This window comes from Anser cygnoides, chromosome 2, assembly GCF_040182565.1.
Source record: "Anser cygnoides isolate HZ-2024a breed goose chromosome 2, Taihu_goose_T2T_genome, whole genome shotgun sequence".
Classification (NCBI taxonomy): Eukaryota; Metazoa; Chordata; class Aves; order Anseriformes; family Anatidae; genus Anser; species Anser cygnoides.
Genome location: NC_089874.1, coordinates 59,057,597 through 59,069,011, shown reverse-complemented (window position 1 = coordinate 59,069,011; position 11,415 = coordinate 59,057,597).

The following is an 11,415-nucleotide window of genomic DNA, read 5'->3' as shown; positions in this document are numbered from 1 at the left end:
TGTGCAGGTGACTGACCTGCGAGTCACAGGCAAAGTACAGTCAGCTTGTGAGTGGCCTTCAGACACAGGGGATGAGTAACAGAGTACACAGTGAGATTAAAGGAAAGATGGAGAAGGAGTGGAATGAAGGGACCAACAGATTAAACCAGATTAAACCGGCAGGCAACAAAAAGAGTCAACAACAACAACAAAATCTTTAACGGCCTTTTCAATATTTTTTCAATAAATAATTTTATAAAATTATATATCTTAAATAAATAATTATCTTCAATAAATAATTTTTCAGTAACCTTCCTTTGAAACTCGGAGCAGGCCATAGAAATCACAGGAGAACTGCAAAGCAGAAGCAACTCTTCTGGCCCAGTCTCCTGACACAAAGCAGCCAACATCAACAAAATCTCATTTTATATTCCAAAGGGAACATCTACATTTAGAAAAGTTCTTTTTTTAATGTCCAACTGTTGGCAGCTGGCTCATGCCACAATGAATGAGAGCTTATATCCTTTCAATAAGGAATAAAATGATCTGACAATGGATGCTGTTATGTTCCATATAATCACCAAATCCTCTTTAATTCTTGCTACACTCTTAGCATTGCTTCAGGCTCAGGGATTCCGTTGTTTACCTTAGCTTCACATTGCAATTCACTTGTGATATGCTCATGCCCCACCATGAAGATTTGCATGGAATGGGCATGTTGTGGCTGTGTTGAGGCAACACAGAGCTTCTGCAAACGCTGAATGATAATACCTGCATTCAGACACAGCACTAAGCATCACACCTGCCAAAACACAGGTATGATGCTGCATGACCACATCTCTTACTGTAACTACACGCTTCATTTTGCTGAGCGTTGAAGTTTCATTGTATTCTCTGGGGTCTTTTTTCACTGTATCTGTAACTTAAAAAGAACCAAACTCAGAATATGCTCTGTAAAAACAAGCTCCACAATGTGAAGCCTTGATCAAACAACCAACATTATCTGAGGGATTACTAAGGCAGGCACTTCAGGATCAGAAAGCATTTCCCAAATACTCAGCATTTATTTGGAGAGGATGACATTCTAGAACTACACTTTCTTTACCTTTCTTACACTGGAGCTACTGCTTTTCTATGAGATGGTACCATACTAAAATCAGAACGTTATTTGTTGCATGTTTAAGGCAATGAGCTTTCTAATCTTTTCCTCTTATACTTAGTGATAGTTACTCTCTTATAATTTTTACATTATTATTTATTCTTTGCAGGCTGATCTAGCAGACAGGGATGAGTCAGTGTTTACGATGCCTGCCTGAGACTCATAGACACACAGGGTGCACACGTTGCAGTAGATTCACTCTGGGTTTTAAGCAAATCACTGAATCTCTCTGTTTTAGCATAGTGATGGTAATATTCCTAGTTGACAAGAGTGTTACAAAAAGTTCTTTGGATCAGTGTGGCAGCTATAGTCATGTAAACATGTAAGATGCATCTAGTGTTGAGGATGAAAAGGAACTGGTAATCAGTACTCAACGAACACTTCAGCCTTTCACACATTGGTGAGGTGTGTTGCTTACTGGGTATTCAGAAGAATCTGCAGGAAAAATCCTGATCCAGCTGAAATGCACAATGAGACTGATCTTGCTGGGAGCAGGATTTGGTATTCTGTATTTAAAACAAGAGAAGCACGATCTGAGGTAGATTTTGAAATCTTGTCCTCGGGACAAGTCTGTCAACTGGCAGGTGTAGGATGAATCTGTCCAGCCCCAAATGATCTTATGCCATTATGTAACATTAGAAAATGCGTTTGCCATTCTACTCCAGAGCACTGAGTTATACAAGAACCCTTCCCCCATCGCCAAGGCATTGCACAGCCCTGCCTGTCATTATTAATGAGGATCATCTTTCTGTTACATGTCCAGGCTTTTCCTTTCTGATGTGGACTGGTTTGATTCCCACAAATGAGCCTGCAAGCAAATGATTACACTGTTTGCATTTCGTGCAGAGGTATGGCAACCAGCCTGCTTCGTCCAAAAGGCTGGATCCCGCATGGGGGGAGTGTGGGAACTGGGCAAAGGGGACTCTCCTCATCCTTTGCAAGTTTGGTGTGATATTTGGTATGATATTAAACCCTTGAAGGAAACATGCCAGTAAAAAACATGCAGGCCTGAGCTTGATTACGGTCTATTTCTTTCAGCATCTCAATCATCTTCTAATCCAAAGAGAATGAGTTTATTTACTTTTTCCTTTTTTTTTTTCTTTTTTTTTTTCTTGCATTTAAAATAAACAAAGCTTTATGGCACTTGGAAGAAATCTGGAGCTTGAGTAATGACCACAGAAAACACAGAAAATTAGCTTTAAAAAATGTTAGAGGGCGGTGCGGAAGTGCACTCCAGGACATTCCCTAAGCAGGTCTGCCAGTTAACTGGATTTTTATTTACGAAGAATGGGGACCTTCTCAGCCTACTCGGATTTCCATTTCTTTCAACCATTTATACATATACTTGAATCATCATTATCCTTACCTTATCTAGTTATACGCACTATCTCTACCCTAAATATCCCACCTGTGTATCCTCATGATAACCCTTCAGATACTTTGTAGCCCCAAGGCCTTCCTCAGATAAGTGAGCTATATCACCATCACAAGGAGGAGGTGAGCAATTCCTTGTTAGTTGTAGCAGCACTAGCTGCTTAATTTCTTTACCAGATCCTGTTATTAAAACGTGGAGTGACAAGTGTGGAGCGAGTGGAGTAATTTCCTTCCTACAAAAAGGTCAAAGCTGGGAAAACATCAGCTACAGTGATGTGCAGAGGTTAATGTTACAAATACTGCTTGCTAATTAAAGATGTGGGGCTTCTAATCACGTCTACTGGAACAACTCCAGTGACTTTGGGAGGAGTCGGGTTCATAAGACAATCCTTCTGTTAAGGGGCAAGCAGTCCTAGAAAGAAAACAAACAACAAAGGGAAGCCTTACTACAGGAAAGATGGGAGTAGAAAGCATGTACGCCTCCAGCCTCAGAGCGGGAAGTAGAACACTGCTACTCAACGCTCCCAAGGCAGTGCTGATCTCTGCAGCAACCTTTCTGAAACATGCCACAAGGAGTTCAGCCTTGTGGATAGTTGAATATTGCTGTTCCTTGCCTGTTTTCTTTCAGCAGTGCATCAACTTTTCATACTTCTCTTGCAGCCTCAGATCCAAAAGGCAAGTGATCATATGAGAAGTTCAACTCTCATTTGAAATGACAGAAGATTTTGTAGCCTTAATGCTACAGAGAGAAAAATTGGGGAAGGGAGGGGAACCCCTAAGGTTCAAAAGCAGTAGGGCAAAAAGGTCCAGTGCCAAATGCAAGCCTGACTCCTCAGTATTGTACATCTGGGAGTTACAAACACTGATGACATAGAATTGCAGTAATGCCAGCTGCAATCAAGAATTGTATGATACTTTTGTCAAGACAAAGGTATTAACACAGCTGCCCTGGCAAATTTTCCAGCTTTCGTCCTCCCAGCCCTTGGCATTTAAATGCTTTCCATTAGAAACAGGCTTTGTCTCACTTCTGCCTACAGAGACTGGAAGCTGACTTGGCAGCACACAGCATCCACCATGCTCCCGCTTTTGGCTATAGGTGAAGAGACCTCTTTACAGACAGAGCCAAATTTTCCATTCATTCAGTTCTCCACTGATGTGAGTTACCCTGCATCGTCGCTGGTGGAGGAGCAGATACTGGCACAGGGCTATGAAACACTTTGCAACTCTCTAGCATGAAAGATGCTGTTCAAGAGAAGGTATAATTATTAACCCCTGAGCTAGAGGAGACTCTATGAGAACTTGGAAGGAAACCTAAAACTTTTAAGCAAGAACGAACTAGTCACTTGAGGGAGGGTGGAGGGGGGACAACAAAAATGTATTTTATAGGGTGGTAAGGCAGCAGCAGTCTTGTTAGTGCATGCTGGTAAATGCACCTATTTCTCTCACTCTCCATCTGAAAATTAAGGTTATTATGAGGTGCATATTTCCTTTGTCGTACTTCACTCAAACATCTGGAGCCAGACTCTGTGGGTTGGGCCCCTCCAAATGATCCTCAGTACCTCACAACTTGTGCCTCTAGGGATTGTATTAAGATTTGTCCTGCATTTATTGGTATACTTTCGTTGTGGTGTGAATGGCATGTTCGCACATATCTGACTAACAACTGATAAACAATGCTAACAGGCTGAGCCTTTATGGATGAAAATGATTTGTTATTTATCAGGTAAATTTATCTCCTGTGTTTGCTAGAGCTCAGTCATCCTCCCGCAGGGCTCAAAAGCAGTGGATTGGTGCCCCAGGGCTGAGCCAGCACTTCTCCAAAACCTCTGTCACCTGCCCCCTACGTTTCAGCAACACCTCAGCACCCCAGATAGGATCAGGATCAGCTTGCACCTCACACAAATGAAGGGCAGTCCCTGGCTTGAATGGAACCGAGGAACAAGTGACTTACCTCCTCTTTCCCTGTCAGTGACCTGCTCTCCAGCTCCCTGCCCTCCCTTCGTTGGACCTTGCCAAGCTCAGGACACAGAGTGGTGTGCTTGCCCCATCTATCTGTTCTGGCCACATCCCCTGTGTTTCTGCTCCTTGACTGCATGTACCACCAGTGCTTCTCCACTGGGGAACCAAGGCCACATCACCAGAAACCCACAGGCCCTGTGGGACTGGCAGCTGGTCTGACCTCCTCACCATGACCCGTGGGGCAGGAAGCATGTTCCCAGCGGGGCTGCACAGGACAAGGAAACTGCGTGTGTTTTTAAGGCTTAATCTCCGTAATTCAAATGCAATATTTTGTGTCCTGTCAGACTGACGCTCATCTGCATCTGTGCTCTGTGGGACCCACAGTAGGAACACCGAATCCTTTGGAACAGCGTTGCTAACACTGGGACCACAGCTTCTGGGAAGGGCTGTGGTCAGCCAAGTAGCTGAAGACTAACTTTGAGTAAAAGCATTTCAAAAAAACCAAACAGGAGAAGTGTACACTTTAAATCAGAATATAAATAAATGGTGGAATGGGAGAATTTCCTGTTTTTTAACCTGCCGTAGTAATGTGGTAGCCTGGCTGCACCTTCTCATGTAGCTACATTGGTTAGTCATAAGAAAAAAAAGGTAAAGTAACCCAAACACAAGATCACATTGCTCACATTTTACCTCAGGCAAAACTTTATGGGATCTGACCTGTTTCATCCCCCAGCGTTTATCCTGTGCTTCCTAATAAATGGGAACTAGACCCAATTCTTTTGCAACAAGTCTCTGATCTAGGATGAATTATACTTTCAGCACTGTCACTGTCTACTGCACTGGGTGGCAAATTATTCAGCCACTCTGTGCTTCAGTTTTATTGTCTGCCCAGTGATGATGATTTTGCCAACCCCTTTTTGAAAAAGCTCCCAAGATATGTTTACGAGAAGTCTCATTTCAACATTAAACAGAGCCTTCTCTCCCGATTGCAAGCAGCATGCTGAGGGTTACATGTGCCCATTCAGCAGCATCATTACAAAAGTACACCTCAGATCCTTGAGGTTAATCTATTTTAGACCTGCCATTACAGGGAAAATAGGCAGTTGAGTACGGTACAGCGAGCATATCTGGAAAGAGGATGAGCTCTCCCTTTCCAGCAACAGAGATCTGCCCTTTCTTCTGCACCAGGGAGCAGGAATGTCTCCTACGGTTAGTCTGACACACAGCAAATTAAATAGTAGCCCTCGCTGTTCTCCATAATTAATATTCTTTCCTCACACTGCCTCTGCCTCCTTTGATGACTTAAACACCAGCTGTAATGAGCCGTCCTCTATGCTTAGGTTTCTTTTTGAGTCATAGCTTCAAAAAAACCAAAACCTTTAGTTTGTTCAATGACTTTCAACCATATTCCTCCCCTTCTGTGAAGTACAAACAGATCAGTCAGCAACCACGACCTGTTCCCTTTAGGACAGAAATCCTACATCTTGAAACAGTTACAAAGAGCTGGAATGGCTCCTTTTACTCCCTTGTTGGATTCAAATGAGGCACACAGGGGAGCAGATCACCAAAGGTGACATTTCAGTAACATTTTCAGTTACCATCCACCGAAATCAAAGAATACTTAAAAATGTGTAAATAGGGGCAAAGATATTAACTTTTTATCCCCACCACAAAGGCTTCCTCCAGCAGGATGTTTTGGAATAAAGCCACTGTTGTGTCCCCATCACCAGTGCAGCATTACTAAAAAATAAAATGAATATCCCACCCACTGGATGAACTCCCTCAACAACAGCCTCTGTCCATCTGGACAGAGCTGCCTCCCAGCACAGGCAGCTTTGGTTTCATGGAGGCTGCCAGGTATTATAAAGCTGAAATTGCTGTTTGGACGTATTTGGAGCACAATTCTCAGGACAGCAGAACAAAGGAAAGAAAAGGAGTGAAAATAAATACTCCCGGGGGAAGTATAAGCCATGATATAGAAAGAAATCATTATAGCATAACTATGTACTTATTTTGTTACTTCTTATTAATAAAAACTCATAATAAATAATTACTCATCCAACTGTTTTTCTTCAGATACTATATATATATTCCATTGCTGAAGGCAAGATACTATTACAGCTAAGCCTTTTTCTATTGTAAGAAATTATTACCTTACCATATCTCTTATTTGTTCTTGTACCTTTAGAAAGTCATGTCATGTATGCTGACTGAAATAAACCAGCAAATAAAACAAAATAAAAAAACACACACAAAAAAACCCAAAAGACCAACCTTACAATAGCTATAAAGAGAAAGAAGAAACTAAGCAGAAGATAAAAGGGTGTTTTGATAAGTAGTGGCAATTTGTTGAAGAGTAAAGGAAGGTGAGTGACAGCGATGTGCTACTCTGATGCTCAGTGAAAGGTTTAAGGAGAAGGGGAAAAGCACAAAAAGCCATTCCAGGCCAAAAAGAAATTTGTCTCACTTGTTTTCCCAGATTTGCTTCCTGCTCACCACCAGAAGTCAATATTTTTTAATGCCTCTTTTTATTAATTTCATCTATTTTTTTTTATTACTGTCCAGCATCTATGTTCAAACTATGTGTGAAGCACCCTTCACACTTTCATGCCTGATGAGTCACTCCATAAAGGTGTAGATTAACAAATGGCCAAAGAAAATCGGAGATTCAGGACATATTTCTCTGCTACGGAAGATTTATTATTATTGTTATTTATTGCAGTTTCACTTGTATTTAAAAAAAAAAGTGAATTTTTGAAGGACCTTTTCTTTTTTTCTGATGTGAACAAAGAGTATCTACTTGTTAGATGTTTTACAGCTATGCACCTATGTCCAGCTATCAGAGAACCAAGAAAAAAATATCATCACGTGTTGGTGTACCCAGACATGAAAAAGAATATTCTGGCATGCTCTGCAGGTTTGCAGCAGGGAAGAAAGCCGTTCAGTTTATACAAATATCTCTTTCCTGTTGTGTCATTCCCCCCTCACTCATGAATGCCTAAAATACTTCTCTCCCTTCTCTTACAGGGGAGCGTATATTCACCATACACAACTGCTATGAAAAGATGAGTTTCCTTCTGCCTTTCCTGAAGCTGAAACAAAACACATTCTCAGGTATGCTGCACTGAATAGTAATGACTATTTAAGTAAGTTATGCTGCATTGAATAATAATGACTACTTAAGTAGTAGTATCTATTTTCTTTGAGCTGTTGGTAGAAGGTACCACCTGTATGTTTTAAAAAGCACTTTACAAAGGTTGTGTGCTTTTCATTAACATAAACTGATGGAAAGAAATATTGTAATTGGGTCTTTTTTCTTAAACTGTGCAACTCCTCTCATGTGCTATTCAGTTCTGATTGTTAAATGACGTAACTTGTAATATATTATTTAGTAACTTCAGGTACCCATACATGCCCAAACATTGTGACAAGTACTTTCTATGTGTTTATTACATAGATCAGCATGTCCTTACGAATCTGCTTTTAATATTCAAAATTTGACAAGTCTGCCATTAAAAATTAACAACTGCCCCCAACTACATTTGGGAGAAACAAGCAGATCAACAAGGGCGTTAACTAACACTCTTCAGATCTTGAATTTCTTCTCCCTAAATTATGCTTGTACACGACAAAAAGATTTATCCTGGATCGGTATACAGGAATATTCACTGGGGTCTTGCAAGCCATGCTTAGAGCTGTATGTGGAACTCAAGGGGAAAACTGGCTTTCGAATCCCTATGAAACCAGGCTGTTCTCAAACTCTTTTAGAACATCTTTCCAACTGTATGTATTCTTTTTAACAATAAGGTTTATTTCTCAAACTGAAATAGCTCTCCTTCTGTAAAGAAATGATGGAGATAGATTTTTTTTTTTTTAATTTACCTCAGGGAAGGTAGACATCTCCAGCTCTGCATCTACATCAGGGGAGTTCTCCAAAGCTGCACTGTGGCAAAAAAGGACCAAGATTTATCTCCACTAGGACTGTATATTGAGATGACCATCTTCAGCTCATTATTCAGATATCAAAAGTGATCATGTTGTACATATACAGCTGAGAAAACCACCTCAGATACTGCCAACAGGGTGCTCCTTGCAAAAAATCTCTGGTTCCCGTGAGAAAATAAGAATGAAGTTTTGGTTGAACCCACATCCTTCAAATTGGTGATAAATAGAAAATAATGTGCAGCCAGTAATAGGACAGCTGCCTTGCCAGAGAAATCCACGCCCAGCAGTGAGCTGGACTTGAAGAAACTCTGTACATCTAGACGGACATAAAATGGCAGTAATGGTGGAGAAAGCGGGGAGATATGTTACCCAGAAATTCAATGCAATTAGAAGGATGGGACACTGTATTTGCTAATTGCACTGGAAAGACCTGTACATCAGATTTTAAAATTGTTGTTCTATATATAAGAGAAGAGCTATTCCTGGAGTTGTTAACACCTTCAAATATTCATTGCTGCTCACTTTGTCTTCCTTCAGGGTTCAGGTAATATTCTCATCCTGGCAGTTCTCTATGGTTTAACAAGTATAAGTGAAATATTTGTTTGGTAAATGACCCTTAATAAAAGGGCCATTAACAAGATGAATGAGGACAGTTAAGGAAACTGCAAATCACAAACAATGAACTGTCAAACAAATTCACCATAATAGAGACTTTTCTCAAAACAAGGCAAGTGTAGGGCAGTGTACAAGTTTCAAACAGACCCCTTAAAATGAGGTTTCTTGCAATGGACTAAAGAAACGTGCTTAAATACCTTAATTGATGCAGTGCTCACTTACCAAGCATAAACAAAGTAAGAAGTTGGTATTAGCAAAGGCTCAAAGAAATACAGGCTGTCTTTTATTAACATTTCAATGAGAAAAAAAAAAAACCTGTAGAGCTTGGACACTTACTGTCCAGCAGGCTGGCACAGCCTCTGCAGTCCCAACTCCCAGAAATTATTATAATCCTTGTCTGCCCTCACCTCCAGAGATGGATCCTCAGTCAGAACTTGTCAGAAAAATGCAGTTGTAGCTGTACTTCTGAACTCGGAGACTCTCTTATCTAGTATCATGAATCACACTTGAATAAATCCTTTTCATCTGATCATTAGAGGAGGTAAGTCATTTAGTGGGGGCACAGCTCAAAGAACATCCACAGTACAGTAGTAAAATACACCTAGAAACCCTTTTATGCCTCTAGGCAGAATAAGGATTTGCTTTCCAACACCATTCACAAGTAGAGCTGAGTTTGCTAGCTGTGGCTCTTTGACTGCTCGCAGGCTGTCATCCAAGCCCATGTTTTGAACATCACACTTCCCACCATGTACTTCTGGGGACTGAATACTGCAGTGGTGCTCGTTGTGCTGCCAGTGTAATTACAGGTGCCATGAGGAGGGCAGCAACCCTCTCGGAAGGAAGCAGGTGAGCACTTGAGGCAGCCCGAAGATGATCACTTCAAGGTGCAAACAGAGAGTGGCTGCTGAAAGGCTTCAGGTGGCATTGCCCCGTGGACAGAGGTGGCTGTACCAACCCTGTCCTTAGCACCTGCAGCTGCAACTGAGCAGGTGGGTGAGAGCTAAACACTGTACAGATTTGCCCTGGTAGCAAAAAAAAAAAAAAAAAAAAAAACACAAAAAAAAACCAAGGATTGTGTGCGCCACCAGGATGGATCTCAAAACCTGCAGCATAAACCAGCATGGCTTTCTGCAGCCTGCTGATGCAGATGGGAAGGTATGCATTTCATCAGGAATCTGGATGGTTTTGTTCTACTTTATCAGTAGAAACAAACAAACAAATCCCTACATAATGAAGCTTCTTTACCAGACTATAATCTCTTGATTTTCTTTTTTTAATATAGAGAATTAGTACCTTGCTTTCTTGATATAGGGATGAAAATAGAAATGTAGTTTGACTGAAGACCTGATCTTTAAAATTTTTATAACTGTATCAGTACTGTTCAGTCTCCCTTTGAAAGGAGAAAAAATATAAAAACAAACCACAAAACATCCACCCCTCACCCCCCCCCCCCAAAAAAAAAAACACAAACCAAAACAAAAAAGCAGCACAAACAAATCCACATTAACCTTTGACAGAACCTCAGTTTAGGTACCAAAAGAGCTCTTGGTTGTGGAAGCATTAGCACGGCAGTGCCTTCAGGCTGTATATGCCTTTCTGTAATTTTGCTTGGGGAATTTCACAACTTGCAAATTCATCTATTGCAAGATATGCATGGGAATGAGTGCAGGGAGCACGCAGCCTGGGGATCTGCCCCAGGAACACCTAAAGGCAAATGTCTATGGCACCTGGAACTGATGGAGGCTGCTAGCTCCTGGTTTGCCTAAATGAATGAATGATGGAAAAGACAACATTAGAAAAGGCTCCTAGGACTGTGGGTTATTATCTTGCCATGGACACTCATGGCCAGTTAAATGCCTTCCCCCCCCCCAAAAAAAAAACAAAAACCAACAACTATTTGAAGACTAGCAAGCTAGATTTTCCAACTTTGAACACACAGATAGTAGTAGCACTTCAGGAAAAATTCCTAGTTTGTTCAACTGGTGAACTCAGAGTCCACCTCCCATTTCAGTTGGTATTTTGCTTTAGCATATCCAGAAAGATAGCACCCTTGTTTAGGGGCATGGTTTAGTGGGTGACATTGGTAGTAGGGGGGTGGTTGGACCAGGTGATCTTGGAGGTCTTTTCCAACCCTAATGATTCTGTGATTCTTGCTACTGATAATTTGCAAGTGCTGATAGCAAACTGCAGTACCAGTCGGGGGGAGGGGGGAGGAAGTGTGCAGGGGGAAGCCTTCATGGGTATATTCAAAATCATTTCAGAAGGTACAACAGATTTTGAGAAAGAGATGGAAAAGAAAAGACACTATGGTAAAAGCTTAAAGAAAAATTAAACTCTCTGAATACTATTCTTTTCATTATATGTGACTTACTGTTTGCAATTTT